The sequence below is a fragment of the Chlorocebus sabaeus genome, chromosome 11 (genome assembly GCF_047675955.1).
Source record: "Chlorocebus sabaeus isolate Y175 chromosome 11, mChlSab1.0.hap1, whole genome shotgun sequence".
NCBI lineage: Eukaryota > Metazoa > Chordata > Mammalia > Primates > Cercopithecidae > Chlorocebus > Chlorocebus sabaeus.
In genome coordinates, this window is record NC_132914.1 from 105,243,651 (window position 1) to 105,264,312 (window position 20,662).

Consider the following 20,662-nt stretch of genomic DNA (forward strand, 5'->3'; position numbering starts at 1 on the left):
ATGGCTCGTGTGCATAATACGTGCATGGTCAACACTGTGGTAAACTGTCTGTATGAGCCTATCAGTTAATCTGCACAAAATGCTTATAAAGTTAGAAATACTATTCTTTCAATTTTGTAAACGATAAGGCCCAGAGAGGTTAATTAACTTACCCAAGGCCACCCAGCTAGGAGGTGGCAAAGCTGGGGTTCCATTCCAGGTCTGGCTGACTCCAGAGTCCTTCATCTCAACCCTTTGAGCTCTGTCAGGACATGCCTGACATTTCTGAAGGCGAGTCCCCTTCTTTCCACAATAGAGCAATACCATCTAAGGGAAGTTACTTACCGCCTGACACAGCCCACTCACTACTCACACATTCTCTCCACTTGCTCCAGCTACTGAGGAAATTAGAGCAAATCCTATTTTTAGACACTGTGGTTCAAATGACAGTGATGTATGGGGTAGTGACTCGTTTTATGAACGTAGTTCGGAGGCGTCGGCCGATCTTAATGCTCGGAAACTCTCTTACATCACCCTGTTTTGCTCTTTATAATTTATTTCAAAGATCGCTTTGTTTCTTCTCCCTCCTCCGTGAGTCCTGTAACAGACTTCAGCCAGAAACAATAAAATTCTGAGCTGAAATAAAACGCAACGAGAGACTATGAGGCTACTCTCAGAAACCTGAAACACAAATCATGTCAGGGATACACAGGGGTGGAGCACAAGCCCTTAGCAAAAATTAGAGTGTGCTCAATGGTTAGGTCTAGAAAAAACAGACTTCATCCCTTCTTAGCAAAATTGATTGTATGTGTGTTTCAGACGAAAATTCTAAAACTTTACTGCTTGTTTTTTTATAGCTAATCATAATCTGCTAGTTCTGAAGGCCAGCAAGAGGGCTAAACAATGCTTGTGCAGAGGCCTGGCAACCTCAAGACAGGTAGGGAGAAAGAGGAAGAACAGAAGAGGAGGGATGTGATTGACAGGAAGTGTACGGAACAAATGTGGAGGGCTTAATATGTGCCGCTAGGAACACTCACCCACTTTAATCAATTTCATTCTCTTGTCAACATTAGAAGAAATCTTTAGTCCCATTTTACAGATTGGGCAACCAAGGCCAGAGAGGTTAAGTCATTTACCCCAGGACACACAGCTGGTAATTATGGGGTTAGGATTGCAAGATGCAGCAAAATAAAATGAAGGACATCCAATTATATTTTTTCCAAGTAAACAATGTAAAAAAATAGTGAAAGTATATCCCATGTAAAACTTCAGACTTATACTAAAAATTTAACTGGGCATCCTGTATTTTACCTGGCAACTGTTGCAGAGATTCAAATTCAGTTCTCTTTGTTATTTCCCAGACACCCCTTTACTATGGGACACATATAATACTATAGAACATGTGATCAGTACCAGCAGATACTGGTTGAGTTCAGGCCTCAAGCTTCACATCTGCCATTTTGCTTGAAACCCTTTAATCCTTATATCACCTATCAAGTAGGTACTATCATTGTTCCCACTTTATAGATGAGGAAACTGAGGCTCCTCAAGATGAAATAACTTGATCACGATGACACAACCAGAAAGTAATAGAGCCCATGTTTGAACCCAGATCTGTTTTGCTCAAGGAGCAAAAAGAAAATGGTTAAGATTTAACCCATGCACAGAAAAGCACTTGATATGTAAATGTACAGTTCAATGACATGTCACAAACACCTGTGGAGCCACCAACCAGATCAAGAAAGAAAGGATGTCCAGCTCCCATTAGGTGTCCTGCCCCGTCATGAGAAGGGCTCCTCTGCCAGAGCTTCTCTGGGAATTCTTTGACTGGGGGCATTACTGTTCCCATTTTACAGATGTGGACACAGAGGTTCAGAGAGGTGCTGTGACTTGCCCAAGGTCACAGAGCTTGGAAAGCAACAGGCTCAGAGAGGGCAAGTGATCATGTTCACCCAGAGGTCACACCGCTAAAACTTACCACCTGATAAAACTGCAAACTAAATACCAAAAACCAAAACTGTGCTTTATTGGGTGTTTACTATTTGCGAGGCACGGTGCTAAGCTACTTGGTCGACAACAGTAGGAGTTGCAGCAGCAGCAAGCACTCTGCCACTTGAGGTGCATACTCCCCATGTCAGGCAGCTTGGCACTTTGCGCAATCCGCTCAGTGAATTCTTCCAGCGACCCTATGGCTTGGGCTTGGGTCTCGAACCCATTTTACAGAAGAAGACACTGAGGCTGGAAGGCTGAGGCCCCTGCCGGATATGCTTAGCCGGCCTGGCACCGGGTATGCCCGGCTCCCCGGGAGGCTGCAGGAGGGCCAGGTGGCATGCAAGGAGTTAAGCGGTAGGCAGTGCTGTGGCTCCGTGCGAGGAGCGCGCCGGGCTGAGGCGCGCTGCTGGCGGCGGCGGCAGCGGCGCGGGGAGCTAGGGCTGGAGACGTGAAGTCCGGGGGAGCGAGCGAGGCAGCCGAGGAGGCAGGGGCGAGGCAGCCAGCGAGAGCCAGGCGGCTGGAGCCCCGCGCCGAGCCTCAGCCAGTGTCCTGCGCGCACCGGGCCCGGGCATCTCCATCCCCCCGGCGGGTGCCCGCGCGGGGCCTCGCCGCGGTTCGGGGCACCCGCAGTGCCGCCTGCCCGAGCGCCAGGCTCGCAGGAGCCCGGCTTTCACTTCCTCTCGCTTCCGCCCGCCTCCCTGGCTTGCCGGCTGGCGTCGCCACCGCCTCCTCGTCCCTGGCCACCGCTGTCGCCGCTGCTGCAATTCAAGGCGCACACTCTCCCACTTTCCCACTGGAGGCGCAGAGGATGCCCCTTGAGCCAGACCTGGAGAAATAGCCCCAGGGCCCGGCAGGAGGAGCCTTGGTAGCGAGAAAGGAAATCCAGGCTCCGCTTTCCTTGAAGCCACTGCAGCAGCTGGGAAGGCGCCCACAGAGCGGGCGCACCAAGCGGGACGCGGGAGTCGCAGAGAGAGACCCCGGGCGCCTGCTGAGCTCCGCTGGCAGAGTTTGCAAGTGACGGAGACCCTTCAGGTAAGGACTCAGGTGCCTGGCCCTGGGAAGAGGGTTCCAGGAGGGAGCGGCGCGCGGAGCTGGTGCGAAATGTGTTCTGTCCCCAGATCTGGGCTTCGCTTTCCAGACGCTTCCCCGCAGGTTGGGGGCTCGTTGTCCAGAGCCTGGCGAGTGAAGAACCCAGAGTGGTGACAGCCCAGCTCTGCGTAGATGACAAACTTTCTCTCTTCTGGCAGAGGGTGGGACATTCCGGCTCATCCAGGCATCCTTCCTCTGGGCATTCCTGTGCCCCCTACAGGCATGCATTCAAGGGCTTCTCCCGCGGAGGTGGGCCAGCGGGGAGGCAGTGGGCCCCGTAAATTTGATTTATGAATCACCCTCTTTCTGGCCAGTGCAGAGTTCCAAGGGAGAGGGAGCTAGTCATATTTCCAAGTTGGCTGTAGAAGATGTTTCTTGGGGGTGATACTCTGGTGAATAAGGCTGCCTGTCATCTGATGCCAACAGCCAGAGCTGCCCAGGCAATGGCCTTTGTGTAGGGTGCCTTGCAGATTTGCTTATGTCCATTCTGGAGTGTGTGTGTGTGTGTGTGTGTGTGTGTGTGTGTGTGTGTGTGTAAACAGAGAGAGGGAACTAGAGACTAGGGGACCAACTCAGCCAAATCGCCTTCTTGCAAGCCCTTCCAGCAGCCCCAGCCCCAGGTATCTTCGAATGAGCCAACTCACCTCCTTGGCAGAACCACTAGGAAGGGTGGAGGTCACTTCCTAATTCTTACAGCTTCCAAGAGGCTACTCCTTAGGTGAGCAAAAAAAAATAGGGGAAGTTTCCTGGGCTGCTCAATGAGACCATTCCTATTGGAGCCTGGGGAGGTGCAAACTTTTTGCAGAAAAGGGGCTGGAAGGACCACATGGAGAGGAGCTCCTGGCATTCTCATCCTCACACTCCAGGCCCCTAGAGGCTCTGCTGAGCCCCGCACACAGCTCATGAGTTTGGTTAGATGATTTTTTTCTATTAGTAAAAAGCATGCTCCAAGGAGGTCACCTGGTCTCTGAGGATCATTTTGGAGCTGCCCCTGTGGTCACAGCCGCATAGATGGCATGGTGCTACCTACTTGGGCTTGGCATCTGCCTCTGAGGAGTAGCATTACTGTGATTTAAAAAAAAAAAAAAAAAAAAAAACAGTTCTTGGGGTGTGACGTGGGATTCCGATCTCAGGCCAAGTTAGGAGCTGCGCCCCTAGGCTGCCAAAACCCAAGAATTCCTCTAGGGTGTCAGAATCTGGTGTTTGATGTCCTGGAAAAAGCCCTGGGTCTGGGTCAGGAGGTTGAGCTTCAAGCTGGCTCTCATTTGCTGTGTGACTTTGGGCAAATCACTAGACCTCTCTGGGCTTCAGTTGCGGCTTCTCAAAAATGAAGAGATTTCATATATCATCAGAGGTCCCAGTTCAGTTCAGACGCTCTATGGCCCTGAGTGATTGTCACTGATGAGATTTTCGTAATCCCAGGAGGGGATCTTAATTTAGAATTTAAGAAACCTAGGTCTTAGATCAGATCTAAGTTTAACCAGTCACTTCCCTCTCCACACTCTGGCTCCTCCACTGTAGGATGGGGAGCTCACAGTTCCTACTTTAGAGGGCCGTTGAGAGGACTAACTGAGATGGTGCCTGGAGGGTGCTGAGTGTAGAGTTTAGCACAGAGTGAAGCTCCACGGTGCCAAGGCTACCTGGTTTCGGGTCTTGTGTGTGGGCATCTATCTGGGTGCTGTTTTCCCCAGGGAGGCTGGCCCTGTCCCACCGAACACCAGGTGATCCTTGACTGCATGGCAGGGCCCTTGTTCTCTCCAGTCACCTGACACTGCAGTCCCCGCCCTCTCTCTGCTTTCTCATAAAATCTCTGCTGGACCAGCCACTCCTAGTGGGGAGCTCACGGTGGTCTGGGAGCTCTGGGTGCATCCAGCTGCTGCATCGCCAGGACATCAGGAGGTGGAGGTAGGCAGTCTCCATGGCTTCAACTTTGCAGCTCTCTAGGGACCAGGGCAGAGAAGTTCAGAATGTCTGCGTGTAGGGCACTCAGTCAGCTGATGCTTGAGAACTACCCCATGCTGGGCAGACAAGGCTACTGTTCTTGGCAGGACAAGTCACGCTGGGGAAAGAAGTGTCTTACAGCAGTGTGTGTACGTGTGTGTGTGTGTGCATGCATATGCTGGCATGGGAGGATGCTGAAATTGTCAGGGAATGCAGTGGACTGGTCAGTGAGATTATTTTCTGCGTGGTTCTGAGGCTTGTGGGTTGCCCCGGGTGTGTGCTGAAACCATCAGTGGGGAAGGCAGACCCCATCCCAGTGACATGGATTGAATTCATGGGGGACAGGAGCAATTCCACTGTGTGCTTGCTTAGTCTGTAGACTTGACTTTTAAGACTCTGAGAAAAACGAAACATTTGCTTTCATGGTAGAGTAAGGTATGTGTGTGGACACCTGTGTGAATGTGTGCATATGTGTGCATTCTCATGCAGGAGTGTGCTCATGTGCTTGGGTGAGCATAACTTACATGAGAATCATAAGTGTGAATAGTGTCAATGTGAGTGTGTACTTGGTGTCTGATGGATTTATGAGCTTGAGTGTGCATGTCTATGGATTTATGAGTGTGTGTGTGCATGCCTGCAAGAGAATGGGTGCACGTTTAAATCGGTGCAAGGGTGGGTATGTATATACGCTTGTGAATGGTAAGCAGTTGTATATATGTGAGTCATGTGTGTCTGGGCTAAGCAGGTGCATGCCTGCACAGATGCGCATGTGTGCTCTAGGGGGTCTGTGCAGAAATACCCGTGTTTTTGGAGCTGTACTGTCTGCCTGATGCATGTTTTTATAGCTGTGTGTGTTATTTGCATGTCTGTGTGGGCGTTTCTCAGTGCCTGCATATATGTGATTGTACACATGTGCATACAGCCATGTGAGTGTGAGCTGGTGCTGTGCACTTACAGGCATTATGTATCTGCATGTTTTTTAATGTACCTTTGCGTGTGCCTCTATGTGCATATGTATGTGTAGCATTGCACACCTGATTGTCTCTGTATGTGTGTGCATCTGTTTGTTGTGGTGTAATCACTCTGAATGTCTCTGTGCATATGTGAGTTTCTGAACGTGTGTATCTGTGAATGTTAGAGTGTGCATTTCATTGTGTCTGCATATACATGTGTGTTTCTGTAGGTGTGTGCCTGTGTGTATTACAGTGTGAACTTTTTGTGGATCTCTCGACATATACACAGGTGTTTCTGAGTATATGTGCCTCTGTGTAGCATTGCACACTTGAGCGTATCTCTGTGTGTATGTGTGTGTTTGTGAGTATCAGTATCTGGGTGTGTCAGTTGCAGTGTACATTTGAGTGTGTCTGTGTGCATGTGAGTGTCTCTGAAGGTGTATTTCTGTGTGTTCCAGTGTAACTTTTGCGCATGTCTCATGTATGAGCGAATTTCTGAGTGGTGTTGTACTGTATCTTTTTGCATGTCTATGGGCATACATGTGTATTTTTCTGAGCGTGTTTGCCTGTTTGTGCAGCAGTGTAACTTTCGTGCATGTCTGTGTGTATGTGTGTACTTCTAAGCATGCACATCTCTGAGGGTGTGTCTGAGTGTCTCCAGGGGTATAAACAAGTGTGTGGGTAGAGGGGTGTGAACATACCTGAGAGCTTCCAAGCAAAAACTGTCTCTGAACCTTTAAGATCACTCTTCTCCCTGCTCCACAGGACTGAACTGTGCTTGTGCCGTGCACCTTCCGAGTGTTGATTCAGCAATTGGTGCCAGCTCTGAGCACAGTGTTGGATGTTGCGTGCTCATTTTTCCAAGTGCCTTTGCCTTGCAGTGCTCCAAAGCCTGGTGTATCCCCCTGCCCCCGCCTCCCTCACCTTCTGTAACAGCCCAAATCTATCTCGCCAGAAGCCTCCACTTAGGACGGCTGCTGAACAAACTCGCAGATGTTAAAAGCACAGGTATAATTTTAGGCAGAAGGTCTGAAAATAGGCAGCCTAGGATGTGCTGAACATCTCGACAGCAGTGTTTCTAATTAGGAGCAACTTGTTTTCCTTAAATAAACAAATCAAGTGAGGAAAGAAATTGCCCGAGATGAATGGCTCCCTGGAGCAGGTCCAGATGTTGGGAAGATAGGGACTGTGGTGGGGTATGGGTGGGTCTCTGGTTCCCCATGGACCACAAGTGTTGCTGCTTAGGGGCCTTCCAGATTTTGCTCAAGAGCTCATGAGGCAGAACCTTGAGGTGAGAAGCTGGTGAGCAGGGCAGGGCTGGGCCACTGTGGGGCCCCTTTTCAAGGTCCGCCAGTGCCTGGTTATTGGGGTGGAAGCATCACTGTTCCCATTTCATCCCTCCTCCCTGTATCCATGCCCTTAGCCATAAGACATCACTGCTTTTCTCATTCAAGGAGGAGGCAAAGCTTATGCCCCTGCTCCCTCCCTTTGGGGTTCGGCCATGTGACCAGCTTTGGCCATTAGAGTGAAGTAGAAGAGATAGTGTACCCACTCCAAGCTTAGGCCTTAGGGGACCTTGTGTGTTTCTGCCATGGCTAGTGGAGAGCTGCCCTCTCAGCCTGGCCCTAGAATGGGCACAGGTTAAGCCCCGACCTTGGTGAGGGGATGAGTCCAGCCAAGTTCCAACTGGTCACAAGCAGATCAGTAAAATAAATGCCTCTCATAGATATCTCACTAGGGTTTTCTGGTTGTTTGTTACACACCATTGTCATGGTCACAGCTAACTGATGCAGTTACCAGTAAGTCGTCTATATTTCTTTCTCTTGTTTGACCCTGGTACTGATTCAGAGGTGCATAATGAACACCTGTACTTCTCACTGTTGGTGCCCCATTCCTACCTTGCTTTCTGTCCATCCTAACATCAACACTAATAATGATAAGTAACATGTACAAAGTGTTTACCAGGTGCACACACTGTGCCAGGAGCCTTGTGTATCATCTAGTCTTCTGTCAGAGAGATGAATGACTTGCCCAGGTGACACAACTCATAAGCCAGGCTTTCTGGGATTTGCACACAGATCACCTGATGTCAGAGACTGTGTTTTTAACCATGATGTCATATTGCCTCCCAGTGTCAGCAGGCATGTTTTATGTACCTGATGTCATAGTATACATTTGACATTTCCCCCCTTAACTCACCTGGAGGTTTGGTTGGCAGAAATAAATCATGTCACAGAAGTGGGAAGTGTCTATTTGAATGTGGTGAGACTTCTTCATCCATCCGTCCGACCGTCCATCCATCCGTCCATCCATCCATCCATCCATCCATGCATCCATTCAAGTATTCATTCAGCATTAGTATTTGCTGATATTCAGTGTTTGCTCAGAATCTTCTCAGCATCATACTCTGTGCTGGGCACTGAAGATGCAGAAATGAGAGACCCCAGCTCTGTCTGCAGTGAGCTTACAGTCTGAGGAAGCAGTAGGAGAACCTGGGTTCTGGAGGCAGATGAAGTTGTGTTCCAGTCCAGACTTTACCCTTTACCGGAAGCAACTTCAGCCCCACCTCACTGGATTGTTATAAGGATCAAACAAAGTAATGTTGGCAAAGTCCTTCACACAGTGCCTTGCCTGCTGGAAGCCACAATAAACAATAACTCTTCTTCCTCCTATTCTTTCTCCTCCTCCTCCTTATGGCAGAGACAGTTGAATGTCACTGCCAGAGCAATGCAGAGATTAGAGAAAGCAGGGGCCTCCAGATCCCAGACAGGGTGACCAATCATCCTGACTGCCTGACTGTCTGAAACTGAGACGTTTCTTTAGGATACAGGACTTTCAGTGCTAAAACTGGAAGAGTCCCACACAAACCAGGACAAGCTGGTTACTCTAATCCCAGAGGAAATATCGGACTCAGCTCGGAATGGTCTAGAATAGAGGTCAACAAACTATGGCCCACAAGCCAAATCTGGCCCACTGCCTGTTTTTGTAAATAAAGTTTTATTGCAACACAGCTAAGCCCATTCACTGACCTGTTGTCTATGGCTGCTGTCAAGCTACAACAGCAATGTTGAGTATTTGTGACAGAGATCACGTGGCCTGCAAAACCTCAAATACTTACTATCTCGCCCTTTACAGAAAAAACTTGCTGACCCATGAGCTAAAATCCCAGCTAGGGTCCTGGGCTTTGAACTAGGATGACCAAGGCAAGAATTCGATGAATTTGGCTGAATCATTGTGAGTCAGGTGACATATGGGGTTTGCATTCATCCACAGGTGAGGCATCTGGAGGGTCAGAAGAGGTGCAGCAACTCCAGAGACTGTGAGCTGGAGAATTCTTAGATGGAGAGATGGAGACCCTGAAAGGGAGAGAGACAACCCAAGGCCACACAGACAGTAGGAGGCAGGTGACGATGGTCCTGGGAAAAGAGTTTCTGAGTGGGAAGTCAAGAGGTCTGAATCCCAGCTCTTCACCAACTGACTTAGTGGCCTTTAGCAAGTCCCTTCCCCTCTTTGGGCCTCAGTTTTCCCATCTATAGAATGGGAGAGAAGTTACATATCATCACAAAGGACTTCTCCAGTGCAGCTTTTTATGGTTCCATTTTCTTTTCTAATTGGAGTAGCACTAAAGCCTTAATATATGTTGGCCTGTGCTCCAAGGTGGCCCTGCAGGACCCTGACCTGCGGACATTCCTGATCACCATGGCTTCTGTATGCAGGGTGTTTACAGTGCTTGGCATTGTAATCAGAGCTTCACTTCCATTCTCTCACTGAATCCTTGTGACAGTCCTGTGAGTTAAGGGGTTCCAGTCTCCACTTGACCCATGTGGACACTGAGGCTCAGAGAGATTCATTCACTTATCTAAAGTCACAGAGCCAGTGCATGGTAGAGCCCAGGTCTCTCTGATCTCAAAGCCCGTGTTCTCAGCTACTCCTCCCCATGCCTCCCCGCTCTGTCTTTCCCAGGTGGGGGTGAGGCACAGTTTCAGGAACTCTTCGGAGGAAGCTTTCCTTTTTCTCTCCCTCTCCTTTGTTAACCTGGAAAGGCATGCGCCAGGCCAGGGTCCATCCCCACAGGCCTGAGGATGTGGGTTTATCAGTGAGGCTGAGGCTAAGGCTGGGCAGGTGTGGGTGACTGAATGGCTGGAGGGTCTCCTGCTAGGACAGTGAAAGGCAGACTACTCACCAGGACTGGGGGCTGAGCATACTGGGCTCTGGATTCGCAGGTTCATGGAAAGCCCCTAAGCCTCCAGAGACAGTGGATTACCCACGTTTCTTCCCCACTTGGCTAAGACGGCCCTGATTTCTGCCCCTAGAATATCCGTTTACACTCCAGTGTCCTGGGCTCTTTGCATTTTGAAAGCCTCCCTGGTGCGACAGGTAGAAAAGCTAGAATCTCTGGAACAATTACATTAGTTTTAATTTTCACATAGCTCTTAGGTGTATCACCATTACAACTGCATGCCATTTACCCTGGAAACTCAACTCTCTAAAAACACATTAAGAAAGTAGTCTGATTTAATTTCTACAGTGCCCATGTCAGAAAAGAGCCAGCATTCCCTCACTCAGGGCCTGTTTACTCTTTCTCTGCACACCATTGTGATGAGCTCAGTGACCTGATTTCCCAGGCCTCTAGCACGTAGAAGCAGCAAATGATGAGAGTGTAGAATGGTAGAGAGGACACAGTGACAGCAGGCAGAAGCAACAGCTAACAGCCTGGAAACAAGGGTAAAGATGAAGAGATTGCAAAAATAAAAAGGAAAGAAATAAAAGAATGACAGCTTGGGGGAGTTTAGTGTAGTGGTCCAACAACCTCATCTCATAACTTCTGTCCAGCTGAATGTTATAAGACACTGAAATGGCCAGCCTCTTTGCTGGCCCCAAGAAATAGTTAAATCCTATTTAGTAGGCAGGAGCAAGGGTAAGGAATAATTCATTGAATAAAGTATTTGATCCCATGGCTAAACTAATAAATGTTTCTGTGTAGGTAGCCTCTCGTGTCTGAAAAATTCACTTATAAAGAACTCTTCATTTTTCACAATGTTGGATTAGTGACATCTAACTGTACCTAGACAGTGTCTGGTATGTGATAGATGCTCAAGAAATGAACATTCTTTGAAATCAGGCAAATCTAGTTCAGATCTTAGCCACTTAACAGCAGCCAACGGGTCCCTCTCAGCCTCAGTGTCATCTGCTATACACTGAGGACAGCTGTACATGAGCTACAACTGCTGCAGAAACCCAAAGCACCTTCTTGCCTGTGCATGGCAGAAGGAACAGCACCACAGCCTGTCTCATGACGTTTGCTTTCACCTTCTATATCTCCTGTGGGAGGTGGGCACATGCAGAAATCAGGCTGGAGAGGACTCTGAGAAGTGAGGTTCTGTCATTCGATGACCAGCATGTGGAAGACCCACCACTGGGACAGGATATTGGATGGAGATGGGTGAGCCAGCCTGCCATAGATGCCCCGGCCTCGAAAAAATATGATGGCATCTTCATACATGTCCAGTAGCTGGGCAAAAAATGCCCCATTTAACTCTGTTGTGCCTTAGGAGTGAGGGCTAAGAACTTGGGCTTTGGGGTTGAACAGGTTCACTTCCGATCCCAGCTTGCTAGCTTATAGGCTGTGTGATCTTGAACAGGTTGCACGGGCTCATGGTGCCTCCATGTCCTCATCTGTAAAATGGCAATAATAATACCTACCTCATAGGGTTGTTACAGGGATTCAATGAGATCATGCTCAGTGTAGAGTAAGTACTCAACAATGGTCTTCTTAGCCAGAAGATAAGTCATTTCTCCAATGGGCATAACTAGGATTCTTCCTAGCACTAAAGTGTCTGTGTCTGTGGGCATCTGTTCAGGGCTTGTGATGAATCAGTCAGTTTCTGCCTCTTCACACCATCTGGGGCATCTCCAGTAAGTTTTCTCTTTGAACTTCAGCTTCCTCTCCCATGAACGTTATTTAGTGATTTGCTTGATTCATAAACATGTTTGTGCATCCATTCATTTGTTTAACACTCCTTTATTAGGCACCTATTTCATTTCAGAGCTTCCAGGTCCTGCGCTGGGCCCTGGGAGATGAACCCAACTTGATGGGCTTGGGTAGTGATGCCCCCTGAGAGGACAGAGGAGACACATGGATAATTGTCCTGGGAGGGCAGCGTGCTTCATGTTCACAGCTGTGCCTGTGCACCAAGGTGGGACTGGCGCATAGTAGGTGCTGAATGTTTGTTGAAAGAATGAATGAATGAGTGTCCTGTACTTAGCCCATCAGATGGGTGGATCCTATTGCTCTCTGAACCCCAGAATTCTTGGGTCCCAGACTGAGAAAAGCAGCTTCAGCTTACCACCTTAGGAAAGAAAATACGGAAGGTGTGAGTTCCCGGATCATTCCTTAGGCATTGGAGGTCTGTCTCCAAATAAAATTTGATAGTTGTATGGGGTGGAATTAATTGGGGGAAACATACTTTCAAACAAGAGAGAATTTATGGCTGAATGACTTGTAGTGATTCTAGGAGGTGTTCTTCTTCTTGTTTCCATTTTTATGGAAGACTCCCTCACCAGCCCTTGTGAACTGGGAACTTGGAACAAACCCAGCACCTGCACGTAGGAAGAATTTTCTCAGCTCAGCTTCAGATGGGGAAGAGATTAGGGTCCAGAGTGGCACGTGCTCCAAAGTGAGTGAATTTGAAGCTCTGGAGTGTTGGAGTTACCAGCATGGGCTCTAGACTGAAACTGCTTGGCTTCACAGCCCAGAGCAGCCACTCGCTCACTCTCTAACTTTTGACAAGTGTCTTAACCCCCGTGCCTCAGTTTTCTTGTCTGTAAAATGGGAATAACAATAATGCCTTCTCCACAGGTTGCTATGAGTGTTTTTTAAGTAAATTCATGTAGAATCCCAGCACAATGCCTAGCACATAGTAAATGCTCAGAACAATATTCATCATTATTAGTAGGGAGAGAACAAGCCCATATGAGGTTCTGAAATGTCAGAATGGGACACGGTAGGTTTTAAATAACAGAAACTCTCTCAGACTGGCCGAAGTCAGCGGTGAGTGGGCAGGAACCTAGCTCAGCAGTGAAAAGCTGGGAAGAGGCATCAGGCTCGGGTCAGAGAGACCATCAACTGACCACACAACCTTGGGCCACTGGCGTCACCTTTCTGTGCCTCGGTTTCCTCACCTGCAAAAGAGGGAGGGTGAGCTGAGCTGATGTGTCTAGGATGCTGTGAAGATGACATGACCTTGTGCATGGGGAGTTCTCAGCCCAGGGCGAGAACTCAGAAGGCACACGGGGTAGGATGATGGAGTCATTCTGAGTCATGCCCAGGGTCAGCCTGCCTGGGTTTCAGTCCTGGCTCTGCTGCTTCTCAGCTGAGTGGCCTTGGACTGTGAGTTAACCTCTCTTTGCCTCTGTTTCCTCATTTGTAAAACTGAGGTACAAAACTGGAAGGGCTGAGTGAAGATTCAATGACCTAAAATGGTGCCTAGCATATGGTACAGGTTACATAAGTGCCAGTTAGTAACGTAATGATTGTGATTGGGTGGCTTTTATTTCAGGTCTTGTCAGAGGTGAGTTCGATCATAGAGTGGCGAGGCACCTGCTGTCTATGAGCAGAGTGAAGAGGCGTGGGGATTCTCTGGGCATCAGGGCCTCTCCCCATAATCCATCCTGGCGTACCTTTTATGGCAACCTGCTGCTCTGTCTGTCCGCTTGATTTTGAGCACAGGCTGATCATGAGAGGTAAACCTGTGTGTCATTCAAAAAGAACCAATGGTAGTAGCTGGGGGCCCACACAGCTTGTTCCTCAAGTGCTGGGGATTGAGGTGTCAGTGTCTTCTCCCCTGGACCGCCCAGATCTTCTGCCCTCACCCCTCATGACCCCCCAGCCAGGGGCCTTTGCTGGCCCCCTGACCTCCTGCCAGCCCCTGTTACAGTCATGAAGCCTTGGGCTGCTGTGATCACTGCCCCCATGAGTGTGAACTTCAGCAGAGCAAGGCTGCCAGCTCTGGAAGGGGTTCCAGGGAGCAGCCGGCCAGCCTTCCCCACCTCCTGGGCATCGTGGCAGAGCTGGGACTAGAACATGGGCTTTTCACATCCTGATCCATGACAGGTCCTGTGGCCCCTTCACTCCCATGCTGCTTTTCGGCGTGAGCAGATGAGTACCCTATGGCTATGGGAAACAATGTCCACAAAAGTAGTGGCTTGAACAATACAATCTTTAAATTATTTTCTTTTCTTTCTTTCTTTATTTACTTGTTTGTTTATTTTTTAGAGATGGAGTCTCTATCACCCAGGCTGGAATGCAAGTGCCATGATCACAGCTCACTGCAGCTTAGAATTCCTGGGCTCAGCTGATCCTCCCACCTTAGTCTCCCGAGTAGCTGAGACTTATAGGCGAGGCCACCACACCCAGTGAATTTTTTAAAACTTTTTGTTCTTTTCTATTTGTTTGTTTGTTTTTGTGAATTTTTAAAATTTTTTGAAGAGATAGAGTCTCACTATATTGCCCAGGCTGGTCTCGAACTCCTGGACTCAAGCGACGCTCCTGCCTTGGCCCCCTGAGTAGCTGGGACTACAGATGGACACCACCATGCCCAGCTCTAAACAATACAAATTTACTATCTTTCAGTTCTGGAGGTTAGAAGTCTAAAATGGGTCAGCAGGGCTAGGTTCCTTCTGGAGGTTCTAGGGGGAGAATCACTTTCTTACCTTTTCCAACATTGGAGGGCCGCCCGTATTCCTTGGTTCATAGCCCCAAGCCACTCTGATGTCCGCTTCTATCATCATGTCTTTGTCTCTGGCTGTGACTCTCCCATCAGGACCCTTGTGATGACACTGGGCCTATCTGAGTAATCCAGGATAATCTCTCCACCATAAAATCCTTAACTTAGTCACATCTGCAAAGTTTCTTGTACTAGGTAAAGGTCGCATATTCACAGGTTCCTGCTTTTGGGGTGGGGGGAGCTGATATATGATGAAACTGGAGTGTCTTCAGGGCCTTGTGAGCCCCTCCCAGTGGTGGGAAACCTTGTGAAGAGTTTAAGTAAAGGGGAATTGAATGATTCTGTCAAACCCTGGCCAGAACAAGAAGAAAGGCCTCCCAGCTGTCCCCCCTCAACTTGAGGTGGGAGCCTATTGAAATCCCTGCAAAGAGCGGAGAGAACAGGGTGATTTCAGCTTCATTATGCAAAACACACAGCCTTCCAAGGGAGAGGTGCGCTTTGGAGAAAAGAGTCAACAAATTAGTTTCTTCATCTGCTTTAAGTTGCTAAAATGCCCCTGTCTTCCTTCCTTTGTCACTTGATGGGCCTGTGGGCTATTTTAACTTTTATTAGAACATTTTTTTTTTTAATTGAAGGAGCTTTTTCCTTTTTGAAAAACTAATCCCAGCTGTGTTTTGATAAGGTAGAATTAAAAATGGCACTGGGGAAATGCCACAGAAAGCTTTGATTTTTCTTCTTATGGCATCTGAAGTGATTTAAATAATAATTACATATTTCGTTTTTATGCAGCCTCCTCTCCTCCCTCCCTGGCCTCCTTAAAACACCACAGGTACCAGCAGCTCTGAACACATGCTATTTCTAAAATCTCCAACCCTCAGCTCCTGGAGGCAGAGGGACAGCCCTATAAAAGACCAAGATTTCTAACCTAGCAGCTTCAGGTGTAAAGCAGATCTTGCTCAAATACAAGTGCTCCAATTCACAGCTGTGTGGCCTTGAATAATTGACATCAATCTCCTTGGCCTCCGATTCCTCATATAAATAAAACCTCATAAAATAGAGGTAATGATAGTGTTTGCATTCATCAGGATCCTATTGGTTGTAGGTGACAGAAAACTCACCTCAAACATCCTTACACTCTTTTATTCTCAGGCATAAAATGAAATGTATTGGCTTATATAACTAGCAACCTAGCTTCAGGCTTGGCTGGATCCAGGAGCCTGGCATCTTATACGTCTCCCTCTCTTTCTGGTCACCTCTCTCTTTTCCTTCTTTTCTCCTTCCTTCACTCTCTCTCTCTCTCTCTGTATTTATTTCTCTTTAGAGACAAGGTCTTGCTCTGTCACCCAGGCTGGAGTGCAGAGGTGCTGTCATAGCTCCCTGCAGCCTCAACCTCCTGGGCTCAAGAGATACTCCTGCCTCAGCATCCTTAGTAGCTGAGATGTGGGTGGGTGCCATTGTGCCTCACTAATTTTTAAAAAATTTTTTGTAGAGATGGAGTCTTGCTTTGTTACATAGGTTGGTCTCACACTCCTCGCCTCAAGCGATCCTCCCACCTTGGCCTTTCAAAGTGACGGGATTATAGGTGTGAATCACCACATCTAGGCTCTCCGTCATGCTTCACCAATCTTTTGGCTCCCATGTTCTCTGCGTGGGCTTCATTTTAGACTAGCTGTCTTCTTCTGAACACCCATCAGTCTCTCCCTACTTATATTGTGGCATCTGAAAGCCCAGTTCCAGCAATTCTGAAATCGAGACCTACAGTCTCCTGGCACCTGTCACAGCGACCAGGGAAATGATCTCTGCTGTTTGATCAGGTCAGGGTCATGTGATCAACCTTGACACCTCTTTGGAGGAGAGAGATGAATTACTGTATGTGGCTTCCTGAGCCACAAAGATAGCTGGGGAGGAGGTGAGCCCCCAGTGGAAAATCAGAACTTAGTTAACCAAGGAAAGGGAAGAGATAACTGGTCAGACTAAAATGACTGGTCAACAAGCCATCTAGTTCCCATCTCAGAGCCTTGCTGTGAGGATGATATGAGATCAGGCATGCAAGGTACTTAGCATTGCCCCTAGCATGCAATGTGCCTGGTAAATCTCGCCTATTACGACTGATGTTACAATTGTGATTATTATCAGCATGGTGTAATACAGGCCAGGCAGGGGCCCGACAAGTATCCAGGGCAATGGGAGGCACTCCACATCCTGAAGACTCAACCTGAGCATCCCACTAACCCCTGTGTAGCCTTGGATCAGTCACTTCCCTCCCATTTGGTTGACAAAAGTGGCCCTTCCCTAACAAGCCCCCACCTCCTGCATCAGTTTAGCAGTGGAAAGCTGGGATGGCGCCAGGGATGCAGGGGGACAGTCACAAATCCAGATCCCTCCAGGACAGGTGGGTCCCATAGGCATGAGACAGGAGGAGGACTATGGTGAGCCAGAGACCAAGAGCCCCATCCACAGGGCGCAGCCTCTCCCAGCCTCAGCCTATTATTGTCACACAAGAATGCCTGCCCAGGATGGTCACATACCTTGATTTTTTTTTCCAAGTGAATTCCACCAATTTGGGCAATTTTAAAACACAGGGCAGGCTAGATGAGCGCGTCTGTGAGCTCCCTTGGACTACTTCTTGTAAAGCCAAGTCTCCTCAGCATGTGGGACCCGGAGCCTGTACTGTCTGTACGTTGAGAGCTCGTGTTGTGGATGACCTCAAAAGACACACCGGCCCATTGTTCTACAAACCTGGGTCATATGCGTTATGCATTCAGCATCCTTTTTCATGGCCATGGGAGCACCTGTCTTCCTCTGAGCTGTGCCATTTGTAACAGGCTTTGTGGATGAAATTCAGCGAGAATGGCTGCTTCGAAGCAGTTCATTTTGCTGCCTGAGATTATTAATGCTCTCTCTGATTTCCTGCTTCACACTATTGATTTCCTGGGATAAAACTTTCTCTGCAGAGGCTGAGAAGGTAATTCAGCTGCCGTCCTTATGTGTGAGGGAAGATTCTATCCTAGCTCTCTCCCAGTTTGTAGCTGTGTGATGGAGAGCAACTCACTTTACCTCCCTGAGTCTCAGTTTTTTCATCTGTAGCATGCAGACCCTTGGAGCTCCTGCCTTCTAGGAGGCGTCAGGAACATGGTAGGTACACAACAAAGCTTAGCTCCTCCTGTAAAACTGCAGCCTCAGCAGCCTGGGGAAAGGGGGTGAGATAGTGATACCCCTTATCATGAGTGAGCACTCACTCCATACTAGGCCCTTTCCCAGCACAGCCTCCTTTACTTCCCAGCAGCCCTGAGCTTGGTGGCTTTCCCCTTACTGTCCTCTTTTTTACATATGAGGAAACTCTGAGAGGCAAAGGGACCTGCCTAAGCTCACACAACTCGGACATGGCAGAGCAGAGATTTGAACTCTGGCATCCCTGAATCCAGGTCCTGCCTCTTGTGACAGGGCCTTGCATTTCAAGGGAACTGGTTTACATTCGTGCTGGCTGCACCCATGGGCACAAAGGATCCCCAAGCAGGGGAATCCAGACCCAACTCTGCTACTCACTTACTATGTCATCTCAGGAGACTTTCTTGACCTCTCTGGGCCTTTGTTTCCCCCAGCTCCTTAAACACACCTTGCTGCTTCCCACCTCAGGACCTTTGCACATACTGTGCCCTTGCCCAGCATGCTTTGCCACTCAACCTCCACCCCTCTTCAGCTGATTAATTGCAACTCCTCCTTCAGGTCTTGGGTGAAGCATCACTTCTGGAAGTTCCTCTGGGGCTCCCCTTGGTGTGCTCTCCAAGCTCCACAGCATTCCTTAAGGTTTTGTGATTACAGCGCTGTGTGTTGATCTAACCAACCTGCATCCCCTCTACCGGACTACCTGCTTTTGGGGGTCAGGGAACCAGCTGAGTCTTGTTCAGTAGGCTTCCCAGGCTAACACTCCAAGCCTGCCACATATATACAATAAAGCTGTGGAGTTAATAGGTGGAGTTCAAAGAGGCCTTAGGACCCTCATACACTGCTGGTGGGACTGTGAATTGGTACAACTGCTTTGCAAAACTGTTCAGCAGTATTTATTAAGGCAGCACAATACATGCCCTGTGACTCTGCTGTTTTATGTCAAGATACACACTCAACAGAAATCGGTATACATATTCTTTTGTTGTTCTGTAATACTCATAACTGTGAAAAACAAGAACTGCTGAAATGTCCATTATGGTGGAATAGATAAGTAAAATGAGGTTTAGATATACCAAGGAATAGTACACAGCAGTGACAGTGAACAACCTACAGCTATAAGCCATGAAAGGAGGCACTGTGCAAAAATAATGGTGAGTGAAAAAACCAGCTACAAAAGGGCATATACTGCAGGATTATTGTTATAAAATGCTCAAAAGACAAGCTAAGCTACATTATAGTGTTCAGGGAGGCATGCTTTGGTGGAAACATAAAAACAAGGAAGAAATTACCACCATCGACCTGAAATGAAGGTAGTTGCCTCGATTGGGGAAGGAGGGGGGCATGTTATTCGAAGGGGTCTCAAGGTGTTGGCAGGGTTGTTTCTTGCCCTGGATGGAGTTACGTGGAGTGTGCATTCATTGTGCAAACTGCACATCATTGTACATGATGCAAATTGTACATCTTTGTTTTACGTTGTCTTCTGTATTATGGTCATGAAAAAAGTCCCTTCCATCCCCCAAGATAATTATCTTTGGGGGTCCCATCCACCAGGACCATCAGCGGTTGGGCTTTATGCACAGAGAACATCCTCTGAAATCCTGTTTTAAGCCAAGTTACTCTCTAGTTGAGTGTGGGCGTGCCCCACTCTGTCCTGTCATTCCCCCAGGGGTCCAGATTTACATGTGTGAAAGGAACCAGAGCAGCTTTTGTCCTGGCACAGAGGCCACCTGCCTGGAGGATACAATTAGCCCCTTTTCTCAGAACATGATAAGGATGGAGGATTGATTTCACCAGAAAGTATTTTTAAAAGAAAATATGAAAGAAAAAGAAAACTAAAACCTGGGGAGAAGCATTTTCAGATACCTACTTTTGCAGTCCAGGGAGATAAATTGTCCCAGATGGAGCTCAGATGACAGGGCAGGGCAGGGATTTGAATCAGAACACGGGGCTCCAAGGTGGGGCAGCTGAGGCCCAGGCCTACGGTGGGCTGGCGTCCAGGTTCAGGAGAACTAGGTCTTTGGACTCAAATGCTCCAAGTGTTCTCCAATGGCCTTGACCTCCCTTTCTGCACAGACTGACGGGTTGGCCTGGGCCCTGGCTGGAGACCAGAGATGCCGTGATTTTTTATAGGTCCTTCAAGCTCAAGTCAGGATGGATCAGGGTTAGGGTCTTCCAGGGGTTCCCAAAAGTCCGGCTAGTCCTTTTGGATTATTAACTCATTAACAATGAACTTCATCCATCTATACGAAACACTTATACCTCTCTTGCAATTTATTAAACAGATATTAATTGAGCTTAGCTTGGCCTAGACTCTTCTAAACATCAAGTATATAATGAGAGTGACCAACTGGTTGTGGTTTGCCTAGGATTTTCCCGCTTTTAGTACTGAATGTCTAACCGGCCTGGGAAACTGGATCCCAGGCAAACCTGGGTGGTGGGTCACCCTGGAATGGTGAGCAAGAAGCTGTGATGCCCACCCACACAGAGCTCAGTGGAGGAGACAGGACATCACAGACCAGCATGCTCAGTGAGCTCTTTGCTTGAGGAAGCTTCCTGGAGGAGGTGGCATCTGACCTGAGCCACTCAAGAGAAGCAGGGTCAGGCAGGGGTAGAGAGTGGGAAGGGAAAGAAGACTGGGGAGCCTACAGGGCTCATGTCATGGTAGGCCTTTGGGTCAGGGTGGGTGCCAACAGCCATTGGAAGCCCTGGGGCTTAGAGGTTAGAGAAGAGAATCGAGGTGTAAAATTTCTATTGAAAGATTCTCCTGGGCTGCTATGTAGAGAACAGGGGAGGGATTGGCAGGGGAAGGGAGGG

At 48.4% G+C, this 20,662-nt stretch overlaps 1 protein-coding gene across 4 annotated transcripts in view; it reads left to right on the forward strand.

The window, feature by feature from the left end:
• The first annotated feature begins 2,110 nt into the window (after positions 1-2,110).
• WSCD2 (WSC domain containing 2) overlaps positions 2,111-20,662 on the forward strand; it is a 123,769-nt gene continuing 105,217 nt past the window's right edge. The window contains exon 1 of one of the 4 annotated variants that reach the window (XM_008004574.3): positions 2,111-3,003. The gene's annotated coding sequence lies outside the window, so the exon portion shown is untranslated. Of the gene's footprint in view, positions 3,004-4,192; positions 4,966-20,662 lie in introns of those variants that run through there. The other 3 variants (XM_008004573.3, XM_008004571.3, XM_008004572.3) reach the window with 3 other exon arrangements.